Source organism: Alligator sinensis, unplaced genomic scaffold, assembly GCF_000455745.1.
Source record: "Alligator sinensis unplaced genomic scaffold, ASM45574v1 scaffold457_1, whole genome shotgun sequence".
In the NCBI taxonomy this organism is placed as follows: domain Eukaryota; kingdom Metazoa; phylum Chordata; order Crocodylia; family Alligatoridae; genus Alligator; species Alligator sinensis.
Window position 1 is genome coordinate 313,598 of NW_005842840.1, and position 13,728 is coordinate 327,325.

Below are 13,728 nucleotides of genomic sequence, written 5' to 3' on the forward strand. Positions count from 1 at the left end.
AACCTAAAATGTGGATTCATATCTGGGCTAAACAAAGAAAGTTTTGAATCACATGATAACTACGTGGTGGTCTCAGTTCAAAGGCAATAGGGCAATCACAGCTGTTCTTTTGTTAGCAGACAGTGAAGTTATGGACTGTACAGATGAAGGGAAGTCAGACTTCCTAACCCTTCCGGCTGCCAACCAAAATCTCAACATAGCTGAGATCTGTACGACACAACCCCTCCTGAGATATGCATGCCCCGGAACCAACACTTTGTGCACGGAGCCCCACTTCAGATAATAATTGGTTGCTAAATAACTTCCTAGAATTCATAATAAGAACTGAAAAAAAACAGAAAATAAACACACAGAAAGAAAAAGAAGATTTTTATTTTACTACTATTTTTCACAGGAGCCAAACTTAGATTGTTCAGGAGCAATAGTCTATAAGTCTGGCTACCTTGAAGACTGAATCAACCTCTCATTGCTGGAAAAGAGGATCCTCCAGATAAGAGCTACAGCACCGGAGGAGGTTAACATCATAGCTCATATTTGTACCAAGAACTCTGGCTCTACTTCCCACATTCTGAACAAGGCCCCTGCCAACATTTGTTCCTGTGCTTAGTTTTAAATAGCTGACTATTCCCATTGAAGTCAATTAGACTGTTCATACACATGGAGTTCAGCACATGCACCAGCTTCTCCAGGTTGAAGACAAAAAAAACAACTTACAACTTCATTTCAACAGACAGCAATGAACTGGGTAGGAAAGGCTAAAAACAGTCTGCTTTATGTGTGGCAAGTATATACTCTCTCCAGCCCAACCCTCACCTCCAGATCTGCTTAATTAGATGCTAGCCCCACCACCACCACCCACCCACACACACTGGACTACACCCCAATTAGATGAATTTGCTTCAGAATTATTTCAAATTCAGTGGCTTCTAGACTAGTTTAAGCTGTCCGTTTAAAAAAAACCTATGTGCATATGCACACGTGTGCATATGTGTGTGCACACACACACAATTAGGTGCCACATGCCTTTTCTAAGGTTATTAGTTCTATAAAGTAACTCCTTTCTTCTCATTTAACATTTATATCTTCATCTTTGCCTTTAAGTAAACAAAATCCTGATCCCAGTAACTTTATTAGGAAAAAAGGAGTTTTACACAGTATTTCAAACATTTTGCAAAGAATAAGTTTAATCGAATAAAGGGTGAGTATGTAACAAAGGAGAGACAAAGAGTATAAATATTTCTAGTTGAGAACCCAAAGGCTCCCATTCTGCTACTGCAGACCGATAGCATATATGTGCAATTAAAATGGGGAAAAATGGTTAAAGTAATTCATACAAAAGGGTACCCCCCAAAGGCAAACTCAACCAAGCCAGTAGTTAAAAAAATAATAATTAAATAAATCTCTGAGATGCATGGAAAGAAAAATCTTGGAAATTGTTTTGCTTTGTTTTGTTTTGTTTAAAATACGTTGTAAGGGTGACTTCTGCCAATTTTGACCATAGAAGCAAAGACAGATACAAGTCCCTGGGATGGTATTTCCCCCAAATACAGTTGAAAACCAAAACAAAATTATCCCAGCTCTACAGTGTTCAAAGAGCCAGGTGTTTTCCATAGCAGCCTTTACCACAGGGTTCATAACTAATTTGGTATAGCCACATAATACTGTGCTAGAGCTTTACATCTTGGGGTCTAAAGCAATGAATCACTTGCACGATTTCACAGAAACATGGCCAAAAAAATCCAAACTGTGGCATGAGGATTACAGTTCAAAGCCAACCAAAAAGAAAGCCAGTCTGTTTTACGTTAAAGATAATTGCCAAGCAATGAAGATTTGAAACCAGATGTAAAGTGAGCTTTTGGGTGTTGGGGTGCAAATACACACCACTTCCAAATATATCTATTTCCATCTCTCAGCATGAATACAAGTAGTGAGATGATGCTAAAGCACTAATCAGTTTCCAGATACAACCTTCCATCCCTCCTCTTCTACTGTATGTCACTAAAACAGTTTGTTAATGTATTAAAACACCTAGAAAGTATAAATCACAAATGTTTAACAGATAAATGTGCAAAACCACACTAAATGGAAGGACTGGCTGCTCAAGTTTACACACATGAAGTGGGGCCACTCTCTCACACTGGAATTGCATGTCCCCACCGGTTTTAGCTTTGCCAAATACTGGGTTTTACAATAAAACTCATGTATTTCGATAGCCTCATCACCAAAACTATTTGTGTGGCCTACTGGTCACCTAAAGAAAATGCAATATACTGCTCAGGAATAAACCCATTACACAAAACACACTGTGATTACAACCTATTAAATACTGAAATACAGTGAAATGGTTGGGCTTATTTTATTTTTTGCAAGAGTCCAAAGCTGAATTACTGGCCAAGTTTGTCCTAGATTTTTATTGACGAAGAATAGCAAGAGTAATCTGTGGACAACTTAACAGTATCCGGTCAATATTAAAAACTTGTACTTCCATACTACTTGCCTTTAGAAATAGCTCTAAGGTGTACTATTGGTAGGAAAATATCACCAGCTTCATTTCACAGATGAGGAAACTGAGGCACAAGGAAATAAGACAACTGTCCAAAAGACACAAAGCAAACCACTGCCAGAGCCAACAACAGAATTCATCTCCCAACACCAAGTCCCAGATGTTGATCCTGCTGCTTCCTAAATGGGCCACATAACAGATGTCACTGGAGAGATGGTAACTGAAGATGAATAAGATGAAGATTTAGGAAACCATATAAACTTGAAAATTTTAATCAAGAACAGCATGGTGGAGGGGGGTGAAGGGAGTGTTTGAAGGATTAGTCATAGATTCACAAACAGGGAGTCTCCCTCATCTTATCTGTTGTCTACTTTTTTCCCTTTTTGGAAGATTGAAATGTAGCCTAGCTAAAGTCTTTGGGCTTTAGCTAGGCTATGCAGGTGAAAGGTAATAGCATGCTGTATACAAGAGGTCAGAACTGATGATCCCTTCTGGGCTTACTTTCTCTGAAACAACACCCAAGACATCTATTTGTTAGTGCCTCAAAAACTGTCTTACCAGGAAAAAGCATGGTTATAAGTTATCAGGCCGTCAGAAACACTATTTTACAGAAGATGGACTTACAAGAAGAGCAAGCACAGCATGGAGAGTGGGATAAGGGGATAAAAGTAGTTATTTGATGAATTACTAGTTTAAGTAAGAAAACTGAGTTCTTGGGAACTGAAGCAAGTCAGCAGGGAGAGGAGTGACTAGTGAAGTACCGTGCAAGCAGAGACGTATTGCGACCAATTTTATTCACTTCATGTAATCGCTAACATGGAAAGAGCATGCAAAAGGCTGACATTTCCTGATACAAGACTAGAGATGCAGTGAATATAAAAAAGAGGTAGGAAATAAAATTCAAATTACTTATTCTGACTAGAAGCATGAACAGATAAGAAGCTCATGCAACTCATTTAAAAAAAACAAAAAACAAAAAAAAAAACCCTGCCCACATGAACACTTCACAATTGGCTCATGACAAGCTGCAGAAAGGAACTACACCATCAAACACGCACATTACTGAACAGGAAAAGGATCTAGGGATAGCGGTAGAAAGAATTCAAAAGGGTTGGCCAAAGGTATAAAACGAAGGAAGCATAAACAGAAATATTACTTAATTAAGAAGTTTAAGTCCAGCACCTTGGATGAAGGATAAGTCAAGGTCATGAGGAAATACAGGACTAGCAGTGCTGCTGTCCTGTCTCAGGATGCCACCGAGTGCATTCTACCAGTCTGCCTACTCTTAATGACATCTATTTCTTACCAGGTACTAGCTAGGACTATTATAGCAGGTAAAACTGGGGTTTGGACACTGCCGAGTTTCCCTTGTAAACACAGGTCGAACTCTGATTAAAGTGACCCCAAAAATAAGTTCTTTGGAACATAGTAATATTTATTCTTTCACCCAAAAGTATGAAGTACACAGGGGAAAGTATACATGAACAGAACCCTATAAGCACACTGCCTTACTTAAACCTGCCCCTACTGGGCCAGGAAGAGTCTTTTATTCTCCCCATCACTACTAGTGTAATAAAGTAATCCTACTTCTCGAGGTTGGCTGGGAAAGCCTTATCCAAGCTTACTAGGAAGCCTTTCCAAGATTACCCAAATGCACCCCATCTTCTAGGACATTTGAAGTCTTATAAACCTTTCTGATCTCAGACTTACCATCGGGAAGAATAGCCCATTCTAGCCTAGATGGAGGTTGTTCACCTGAACAAACAGCTTTCCCATCCTTAGCATAAGACTCCCATTTCAGTCGAGCTAATCTTCACCACTGTCTCATTGCCTGTACATTTCCCCTTCAATGGTCTCTTGTGGATTTAAGTCCAGCAGTTTGGCAACTAGTAAAGCAAAACTGAATAAGTTGAGTCACTCAGCATTCATAGAGAGAGATTTTCCCAGTTCTTTACAAGCAGAGCACAAGGCAAAATAAGATGATTCTGCAACTCAGGAAGAGTTATTCAGGAAGGCAGGAAAACCTTGGCTGGTGACACCAACACCTGACTCATGCTAGCCACGATGGAACTTAACACAGGCACAAACACGCCGGAATCAAGTTCTTAGTACTGTGTAGAAGAGGGAAGTTAGAGATGATCTTAAAGCTCAGACCCATCTTGTACTCACCAACTCAGCATTCTACTCACAAAATCGTTTCAAAATTATCTGTCATCTGTGAAAGTCCTCTGGCTCTCCAGTTCCCTACAGCCAGCCAGGAGGATGGTTCAATGGTTTGAGCTGCGGACAAAGGCAGAAAAGGCCTGGCCTCTCCTATATTTTTCCACAGAGTACCTGAATGATCTTGGAGAAGTGATTTAAATCCACACGTTTGCAAAATGAGGATTCAACATGTTTTTTCAAAGTGTCCTAGCATCTTCAATGGGTTGTGCTAGATAAAGATATGGCAATTTTATTACTGAAGATGCATCATTCTAGGACAGCAGAGATCCCACAAGTCTCATTTAACTGCCAACTCGTCAGGCATGTAACATCTTTAAATTATGCATTCCACAGCATCTTTTGTTCACCTAGAAAAGCCTGAGGACTTGAAAAGATGAGGTGAATTTAGAACAAAGATGAGGTTAAGCTTATAGGTCATAATGGCTCTCAATTATCAGGCTGGGGGGGGCAATTAACATGTAAACCCTGGCCTAAATTCTGCAGTCCACTCTTAAAATGGCACCACAATGAGAGGACAGAAGGAGGGATAGCAGCTACTGAACTACTGCAAACAAAGGGGGCATGGAATTAAGTTACTACAAGAGTCCAGGTGGAATTTCATTGGAGGGAGATTAGTTAATATTTGGAAAGGGGGGGAGCGGAGGGAGAGCAGGAGAACAACCCTGCCATGGATCAACAGAAGGAACACAAGTATGAGAAGAAACCTGCCATGGATCAACAGAAGGAACACAAGTATATGTAAAGAAAAGAATCGCTGGGAGATTAGAAAGAAATTACATTACATATAAAAGCAAGTTTAGGAGGGGAAAGACCTCCTTTCATCCCACCATTTTCAGTACTCAAAGATATGCAAACCTATGTTGTAGTTAAAAAGTGTCTTTCCCCTCCTCCCCACAGCTATATTTGTTTGATGTGAAAGTCTCTGCCATGGCCCTAAAGCAACCATGCTGCTGGGGCCTACTCACACACCAACTGTTCTTTATGAATTAGAAACAAATCTGCAGATTGTCATGCTCAACCACCATGAATTTTTACTGGGAGCATTTCCTTGGAGAAATAGAGCCCTTAAAGCACTTGAAGTCTCTGATGCACTGTCGCTTTCCTCATTCAGATTCAAACCATTTTTCATATTAACATGCGTGAATAGATAAAAACTCCTAAATCAGAGAAAAGGGGAAAGAAGCATTCTGGCATCAGCATCATGTATCTTGAGCCTGTCTAGCTTTCCAAATTAGCAGCTGAAGTAACATATGCACTTTTTAGAAGTCTTCTATCTTAAAACACATGTTTTATGACTGATATTCAGCCCCTCCATCTCCATACCCATCGCTCCATTATGCTGGTTATGATTACCCTGAGCTTTAAAACAGGGAACAGACTAGGCCCAAAGCTGGAAAGCAACACAGTATGAGAGGGGGACTCCATACTTAGTTTTGGCTCCATTCGCTGCACGCAGTTCTATAAACCAGGGGTGGCCAACCTCAAGTGGCACAGGCAGCCCGTGCGTGGCACACAGCAGATTGGGGAAGAAGCAGGAAGACAGTGGCAGATAGAGCAGGGAGAAGAAAGCAAAGCAGCAGATCAGGCACAAGGAGGAGATCAGAATGGTGCTCAGGGAGGGTGTGAGGCTTACCTTGGGGCCAAACCTTGTGGCAGACTGCCCTAAACCATGCTGCTTCGCAATCCTGATCTAGCAAAGGATGCTATCTATGCTTGTCATTCAACCTACTTAAGCCGCTCTGCTAAACCATGCCGCTATATTAATTACCATCTCCCCACCACTGCAGGACTTGCTCCACCAGTGGTAATTACAGCGAGAGAACTAATGCTGACGGACTAGCATTCACTAACAGCATCTGAACGACTCCATTGTGCAGACCTGCTCTGAGCAGCCTCAGACAACGTGGCATTTAAGAAAACACTAGTGCCCCTCCTGTCAGAGTCACAATAATGGAAGAAATACTAGCTAAGACAGAAGCTACAGAATTTATCAGCTTCTTGTCACCATCAGTGAAAAGATATACAAGTCAAAATGACACAAGTATCTCTTACAATCTGAAGCATAAGAAGAAAGAAAATGCCCTGCAAGTGCATACAAAGTAACAGTTAAGTCAATTAGACTCCACCCACACAACTCTTGACTGTAGGACTGGAGGCTGTATATTTAATGACAGCGTTAAGTAGGTTAGCTAGCATTTTTGATGCTAAGACTTTTGAGGCGCTTTGGAATCAAATGCGAAGTCAACACATTTCATCAACTCTCATTCTTCCAATACATCAAGATAAATCAAGTCGGCTACAGACAAATGAAAAAAAAATGCACTAGAGAGGGCTGTACCAAAAAATTTTAAAGCGACAAACAATGTCAATGGAGTGGGCGGAAACACACACCACACATTTTTGCCCAGGGCCTACCATTTTATATGAAATACCTACCAGTAAGATGAAACAAACTGAAATATTCTGCCTGTTTCAATTTCTTTATTTTTTTCTGCTCATTTAACAGAGTTTTGCAGATAGTCACTTTTACATTCTCCCCATGCAGTCTAATAAACTCTGATCTTACCATGAAACCCTTTCACCCAACATCAACTACCACAAACATCAAAAGGACTTCCATTCTTCTACAAAGATCAACCCCATGAATCCAAATGCAAGACTTAAGGTAAGTAGTTTTTTTGTTTTTGTGGGTGTTTCTTCGCAAAAAAGAAGAGAAAGATATTTACGTTAAATAATATTAATTAAAAAAAATAGCAGCAATCTCAGGAGCAAATGGATTCAACTCCCCCCAACTCACCACTCCATTTTTACTGAACAGATTTCAATTTAACAGTGTCTAGTGAATAAGGCCACAGGAATTCATCACTTGAAATATTCAAAGGAACTATTACACTCCAAAAATAGGCTGAATTTGATTCAAGAGACCTTCTTGACAAGAGACCTCCTTGATCTGGACAACATCGTGACTTTGTTCTCTCATTTATCACTGGACATTCTGTGCACTAGACAGTGGTGTAGCATTAACAATGTTAACTGGTTTTGAATACAAACTGAAGCTCACATCCAGGTTATTTTAGTGCTCATTTGTTTCAGCGTCAGATTTTCCTGTTTACCTCAAACTTTATAACAAGATAAAACTAGCTAGCACAAAGTTGGTAGGCTACCTGCTGCTTCTATAACATTTTCACTAATTAATGATTCTAAGGTAACTTGGGTTCAAAGTGACTCTGAAACGATTCTTCATAAATGCACAGCGCACAAGTTATTCTACATTTCCTGAGTTGCACTTTCAAGAAAGCATGTCGAAAAATTCACAAAGCCACCTGCACTTCAGTCTTACATGGCATACCATGCATGAATTTCAAAGCACTTCACAAAGAAGGTGTCATTATCCCGGTTTTGCACTGAGAGAAGACTGATGCATGGCACTACCCAAGCTTTGCTTTTGCTTTTCTCTTGGTCAATCGATTCTTCTGCACACTCAATGAACTGAACAGATAGTTTTATTTCAATATCCAAATGAAATGAGAACTGTCAATTAATATTTCAGTTTATTTTTATTCTGGTTTTGTAATCCCTTACGTCAGTATGCCTCTAAGGCAAGAGATACTGTCAGCCTTTCTGAAGAGAGCAGGAGGACACAGTTACCAAACAACATAAAAGCTTGTGTAAAGTGCCACTAGCAAACCAGTATAAGGAGTACAATACTCTGTTACAGTTCCTTCTCCCACGTACCCCTTCTCTGCCCAAAATAGTACTTCTTTCTTTTTCTTAGTAATTTACCAGCGACATAATCAGATCCATCTTCCAGAAAGCCTATCACACAACTATTCCTTAACTCTCACTAGACCTTCTCTTCCAAGGACGCTACCCCCACAGCTGACTTCCAATTTTTTCCATTTTAATAGACAAACTTGCAGCCATTGGACTTCAAACTTAATTTCAAGCTGACCTGATAGAAACAGCCCCAAAAACAGCAACTGAAATTATTAATAGGATTTTTGTTTTCTATTCTATCATCAACACTCATGGTTCAAAGAACGTCATACATGGGCATTATATACATTTTAGTAATGTCCTATTCTAGAAGAGTCCTATCAATCAATTTAAGTTTGGATCCTAGATTTAGAAGACAACAAATTATAAAATGTACTGGTTATGGAAATATTCTTTATTCCCATAAAATCAAAAGAGGAAGTGCGATATTTTGGATGTCACCATTTCTGAAGAAACACTCGAGCAACCCCATCATGTTATGGCAGTTAAAAGAAAAAGTTATAGTAACCTGAAATTTAAAATGCAGAGCCAGCTAATCTGTTTTTACTCTAATGAAGTAAAAGAGATCAAACAAGAGAAACAATGGAAAGCAATTTATTGATTTGAAGACCAGAAAGGACCACTATCATCATCATCAAGTCAGAGCTCTGGCAGAAGACAGACAATAGAACTTCCCTGAATGATTACTTGAAGACTGCTAAATAAACTTCAACTAAAGCACATTTTTCATAAAAGCATCCATTTTTTATGTTAAAGTTTCTAGTGATGGAAAACCCACAATGACCATTGGTCTATATTTTTGATGGTTAGTTACACTTGCTATGAAAAAATCTGCTTCAAAAAATATTTTGGTTCTCTTATTCTACTGTATTAGAATCATAAGGACCAAGTTTCAGGTATCTGCAGAACACATAATAATCCCCAAGTCTTCTTTAAAAGATAACTAGTTTCATACTGCAAAGAAATAGCAAACCCCAAAAGCGCTAAAGAAACAAGGGAGCCTAATAATGATTTAAGTGAACTTCAAGCAGACATTTAGAGAAATGTAGGGGACTGCCCACACATCTCACCACAGGATCAGAGCTTTTATCATATAACCAGCTAAGTCTGTTTCTTTCGTTCCAACTTGGATTACTGAGAAATGAGCATTGCCTTTACATGACCACATTATGAAGAAAATGTTAGGCACATAACTGAAGCTCATGGCCTTCTCTAAGTCAGTCAGCCCATGAAATCAAAGCCACCCCTAGGCAATCTTAATGCGTAAGCAGCTCTGGTGAGAAGATAGCATGAGTAATGCAAGCTTGCAATAATTTTACATGCCCATGGCAAGCAATTTTTTAAACAGTCAGATAACCTCCCCGCCTTACTGCAAGGTTCTACAAACAAATTTCACATTCAAGCTGGTAAAGGAACAAAATAATTAAGAAAAATATTAATGTAATAGACTACAGTGCAACAGCAAAGGAATGGTATACATACAGTTATTTGAGCAAACCCTGAAACTGGGAATAAAAGCATTATGAATCACGTGGGTTCTACCCTGAAATGCAGTAATCAGAAGATGGGTTTGGGTTGGGGAGTTGGCGTATGGATCTCCAAGCCCCTGCTCTACAATCAGACCTGAACACACAGAGCTCTGAATCTGTGAAGGGTCCCCAGTGAAATCAACAGAACTAGGTGCAAAGCAATCTGCTTCAATTTCATAATCAAGGCCTACAGCAACTTTGCCTCTCCTTACTCCAACTGCCTTTTCAGGCCATGCGTTGGTAACTGCTGGCATTTGTGTGGTATCTTTCAAGCAGGGATCTCAAAGACCATGGCAGCTCCGAGGAGGTCATCCGTCCCTCCATTGTTCTAATACCAGTACAACTGCAGTAACTGGAAAACTGTGAAGGACACAGCAATGCACAGTATTTCTATTGTATGCCAAGTTTAGGACTGGCATGACAGTGACAGTGGTGAACCCAATTGGCCTAGACCAGGGGGGAGTAAAATACAGCCCACAGGACAGATCTGGCCCATGAAGGGACTTTGTCTGGCCCACAACAGTCCCTTGGTCCTGCCTGGCCCAGGCGCTGTCCAGCCCATGGTGCGTCCTGCTGCCCCCCAGGCATGCAGCAGGGCTGTGGCTGGACTGCCTTCCTAGGTGGCCAAGGCAGCAGTGGCTCCTTCTAGCTCCCGCTGCTGGCCCCAGCCCCATGGTACTGGTGGGTACCACTAAGCACAGCCCCAACCCCAACCTGTCCTGCGTTCTGGACTCGGCTGACCCACGGCCAAGCAGACCATCCGGAACCCACGCACACAGCCCCTATCTTGGCCCGCCCCATGCCTGCTCTGGATGTGCCCACCCACGCTAAGCAGTGGTGGTGGCCGGGCAGAAGCTGCTGCTCTGCACAAGGAAAAGCAGCCTCTCCCCTTCGCCACTGCCAGGCCCTTCTTGCTGCAGCCACCTGGAGCCAATGCCTGGGCTGCTCTGCAGCTCCTCTGCACTGACACCAATCCTCTGCTAGGTGGCCCAGAGGTGATGGTGAAGAGGAGCCGCAGGGCAGTCTCCAAAACAACACCCAGCCTCTCCCCTTCCCCACTGCCAGGCCCTTCTTGCTGCAGCCACCTGGAGCCAATGCCTGGGCTGCTCTGCAGCTCCTCTGCACTGACACCAATCCTCTGCTAGGTGGCCCAGAGGTGATGGTGAAGAGGAGCCGCAGGGCAGCCTAGGCACAGGCAGCTGCAGCAAGCAGGGCCTGGCAGCAGGAAGGGGGAGGGGCTGCTCACCCCCCCCACAGTGCCAAGCAGCAGCTTCTGCCTGATCACTGCCTCTGCTCAGCATGGGTGAGCAGTCCAGAGCAGGCGCAGGGTGGGCCGGGGTCGAGGCTCTGTGAACGGGTTCCGGCTGATCCACTCTGGCCAGGGCGAGTCCAGAGCGGGTGTGGGGCAGGCTGGAGCTGCGTGCTGTTGCAGTGGTGGGGAGGATACGCAGGGCACATGTGCTCCGGGCTGTTGCATTAGGGAGGGGGAAGGTGCTGACCAGCCCGCGGCAGCTTCCCAGAACTTCCTATGTGGCTCGTGGGCCCAAAAAACTGTGCACCCCTGGCCTAGACTCGCATTGTAGGGTCAGAGCCAGAAACAGAACATGGAAGTCTTGTGCTCTAGCCATCATGCCATTTACCCCCTCCCCCTGCAGAAAGCTGTTAACAGTAGTGCCTGCCTACTCTCAATATGTCCTCTCACAGGATCCAGTACACTAGCATCTCTCCCTCTCTACCCACACATGCACACACATTCCTACCTCTCATCTGTACACCTCAATGCTGTCAGCCAGTGGAAGGTGCAGGTGAGTCATTCAAAGATTTAATACCCCAATCTGCTGTGCAGCCCGACCCCATGAAGCAAGCCTAGGATATCATGACACCACACCTAGAACTATAATCCGTTTACGATTACCATGGTTAAAACAAACCATTCAACAAGCAACACAAATTCACCATAAAAAACCAATAAAATAAGACATGCATCTATCCTAGACCACCTTTTAACCTCCTGTTATTCCATTGCTCTTTATTCCTTCCCACTCCTACGTTAACCCTAAGTATCATCCTGAACAAAAGTACGTTTCTCTTCTCTCCTCACTTTTCACCTCCCTCCAAATAAATCTTAATTTCTGATACACGAGTCTAGGAAAAGACCACCTAAGAAACAGCTCGGGGGTCTTGTCTGTGTAGAAGGGAAGGAAGGTGAAGTGGGATGCAAAAAGAAAGCAGTGCATGAGATGGGATTATAAAGTGCACTCTCCTATCTTTATACTCCCTCCCCCCACCCAACAGAAGCCAGCCCTGAGAGGGGAGGAGGGAGGAAGACAGCTTGAACGTTTGGGTGTCCTTTAGTTTCCGATTTACTCTTTCACCTTTGCAAGGTTACAGAAAGGCCATCCCAGAGATGGGGGGAGGAGATGGAGGGGAGAAAGTGCTCTCCCGATCCTCCCTTGCTCAAAAGAAAAGGAAGAAAAGCTGTGTTTGTGTACGACCACGGTCCCAAATATGAGAGAGTGCATGAGAAAGAACAATGAGCTCCAGCCTGGGCATTGTGTGTATGTGTGTGTGTGCGTGTGTGTATGTGTGGTGTCTACCTCCCTCTCTTCCCTCCAGGCCTCACCAACTAACAACACAGAAATCTGCACAGCTACTATCCACCCAACCCAAGCCATTAAAATCAACCCCAGTTCGTCATTTACAGGGCAAACTTGGGAGCCAAAGCCAAAACATGAAATATTTATCCACAGATGTTTTTATTATTATACCGATCCTCTTTTCCCTCTCCCACTTCCTACCACCACGGGTTGCCCAATTTGGAGGAAGCAACGTACACAAAACATAAAAAACATTTCTTACAATACGAAAGCTGTGAAAGCTTCAAAGCTTTAGTGTATTGCACGGTAATCCGACTATTTACCACATCCGTATTTTATAACCTCCTGCCTTCCCCCTCCCACTGAGTTATCAGATTTATTTTTATTTTGCAAGCGTCTATTAGTTGAACCCTGCTCATTCAGGTCTCTCTCAAAACCCAGCGTACTGCCTAAAAACGCGAACGTTGAAACCCAGCGGATCGGATTCTGATCTCGATCACCCTCGCGCGCACCCGACCCAAAACAACTTCGCTAACTTCAGCGCATTACTCCCCATTTACAGCGCAACGGCCGGCCGGCCGGAGCGAGCCCACCCGGCCCCTCCAATGTCCTGCGCCTTCTGATCTCCAAGAACAGGAGTGGGGAAAAAACACAACAAAAAAACCAAGACCAAACCCCAGCAGCGTAAGAAACCAATAAATCAGAAATAACTGCAACCAGTGGGTAAAAATAAACCTGAAGGAAGAAACACTTCAACAATGAATCATATTGTTTTCTTCCCAGCAATTTCTTGAACTGCCAGTTGCAGGAATGAAACCTGCAATGTTGTCTACCTCCCACTACTTTTCGGTCCAGCTCCGAGCCTTTCTTCTTGTTCACACTTTAGAAAGAGAAATGGAAAGGGGGGGGGGGCGCATAACACACACACACACACACACACACACACACACACACACTTACTTCCTGCCAGGAGATGTTACAAAATCCAATCGTGCCAAATTTCGCATTGTGCCATTCTGGACTGAACCCAGTCGGGTTTTTGGGTTTTTTACCCCAACAAAGCGCTGGCTCTCCAGGCAGGCGGTTCAAGCCGCCCCCC

General features: G+C 42.8%; 1 protein-coding gene across 1 annotated transcript in view; it reads right to left on the minus strand.

Annotated features, from left to right (window-relative positions):
• RERE (arginine-glutamic acid dipeptide repeats) overlaps nucleotides 1-13,701 on the minus strand; it is a 327,292-nt gene extending 313,591 nt beyond the window's left edge. The window contains exon 1 of the mRNA XM_025191600.1: nucleotides 13,590-13,701. The gene's annotated coding sequence lies outside the window, so the exon portion shown is untranslated. The remainder of the gene's footprint in view (nucleotides 1-13,589) is intronic.
• Nucleotides 13,702-13,728: the final 27 nt, after the last annotated feature.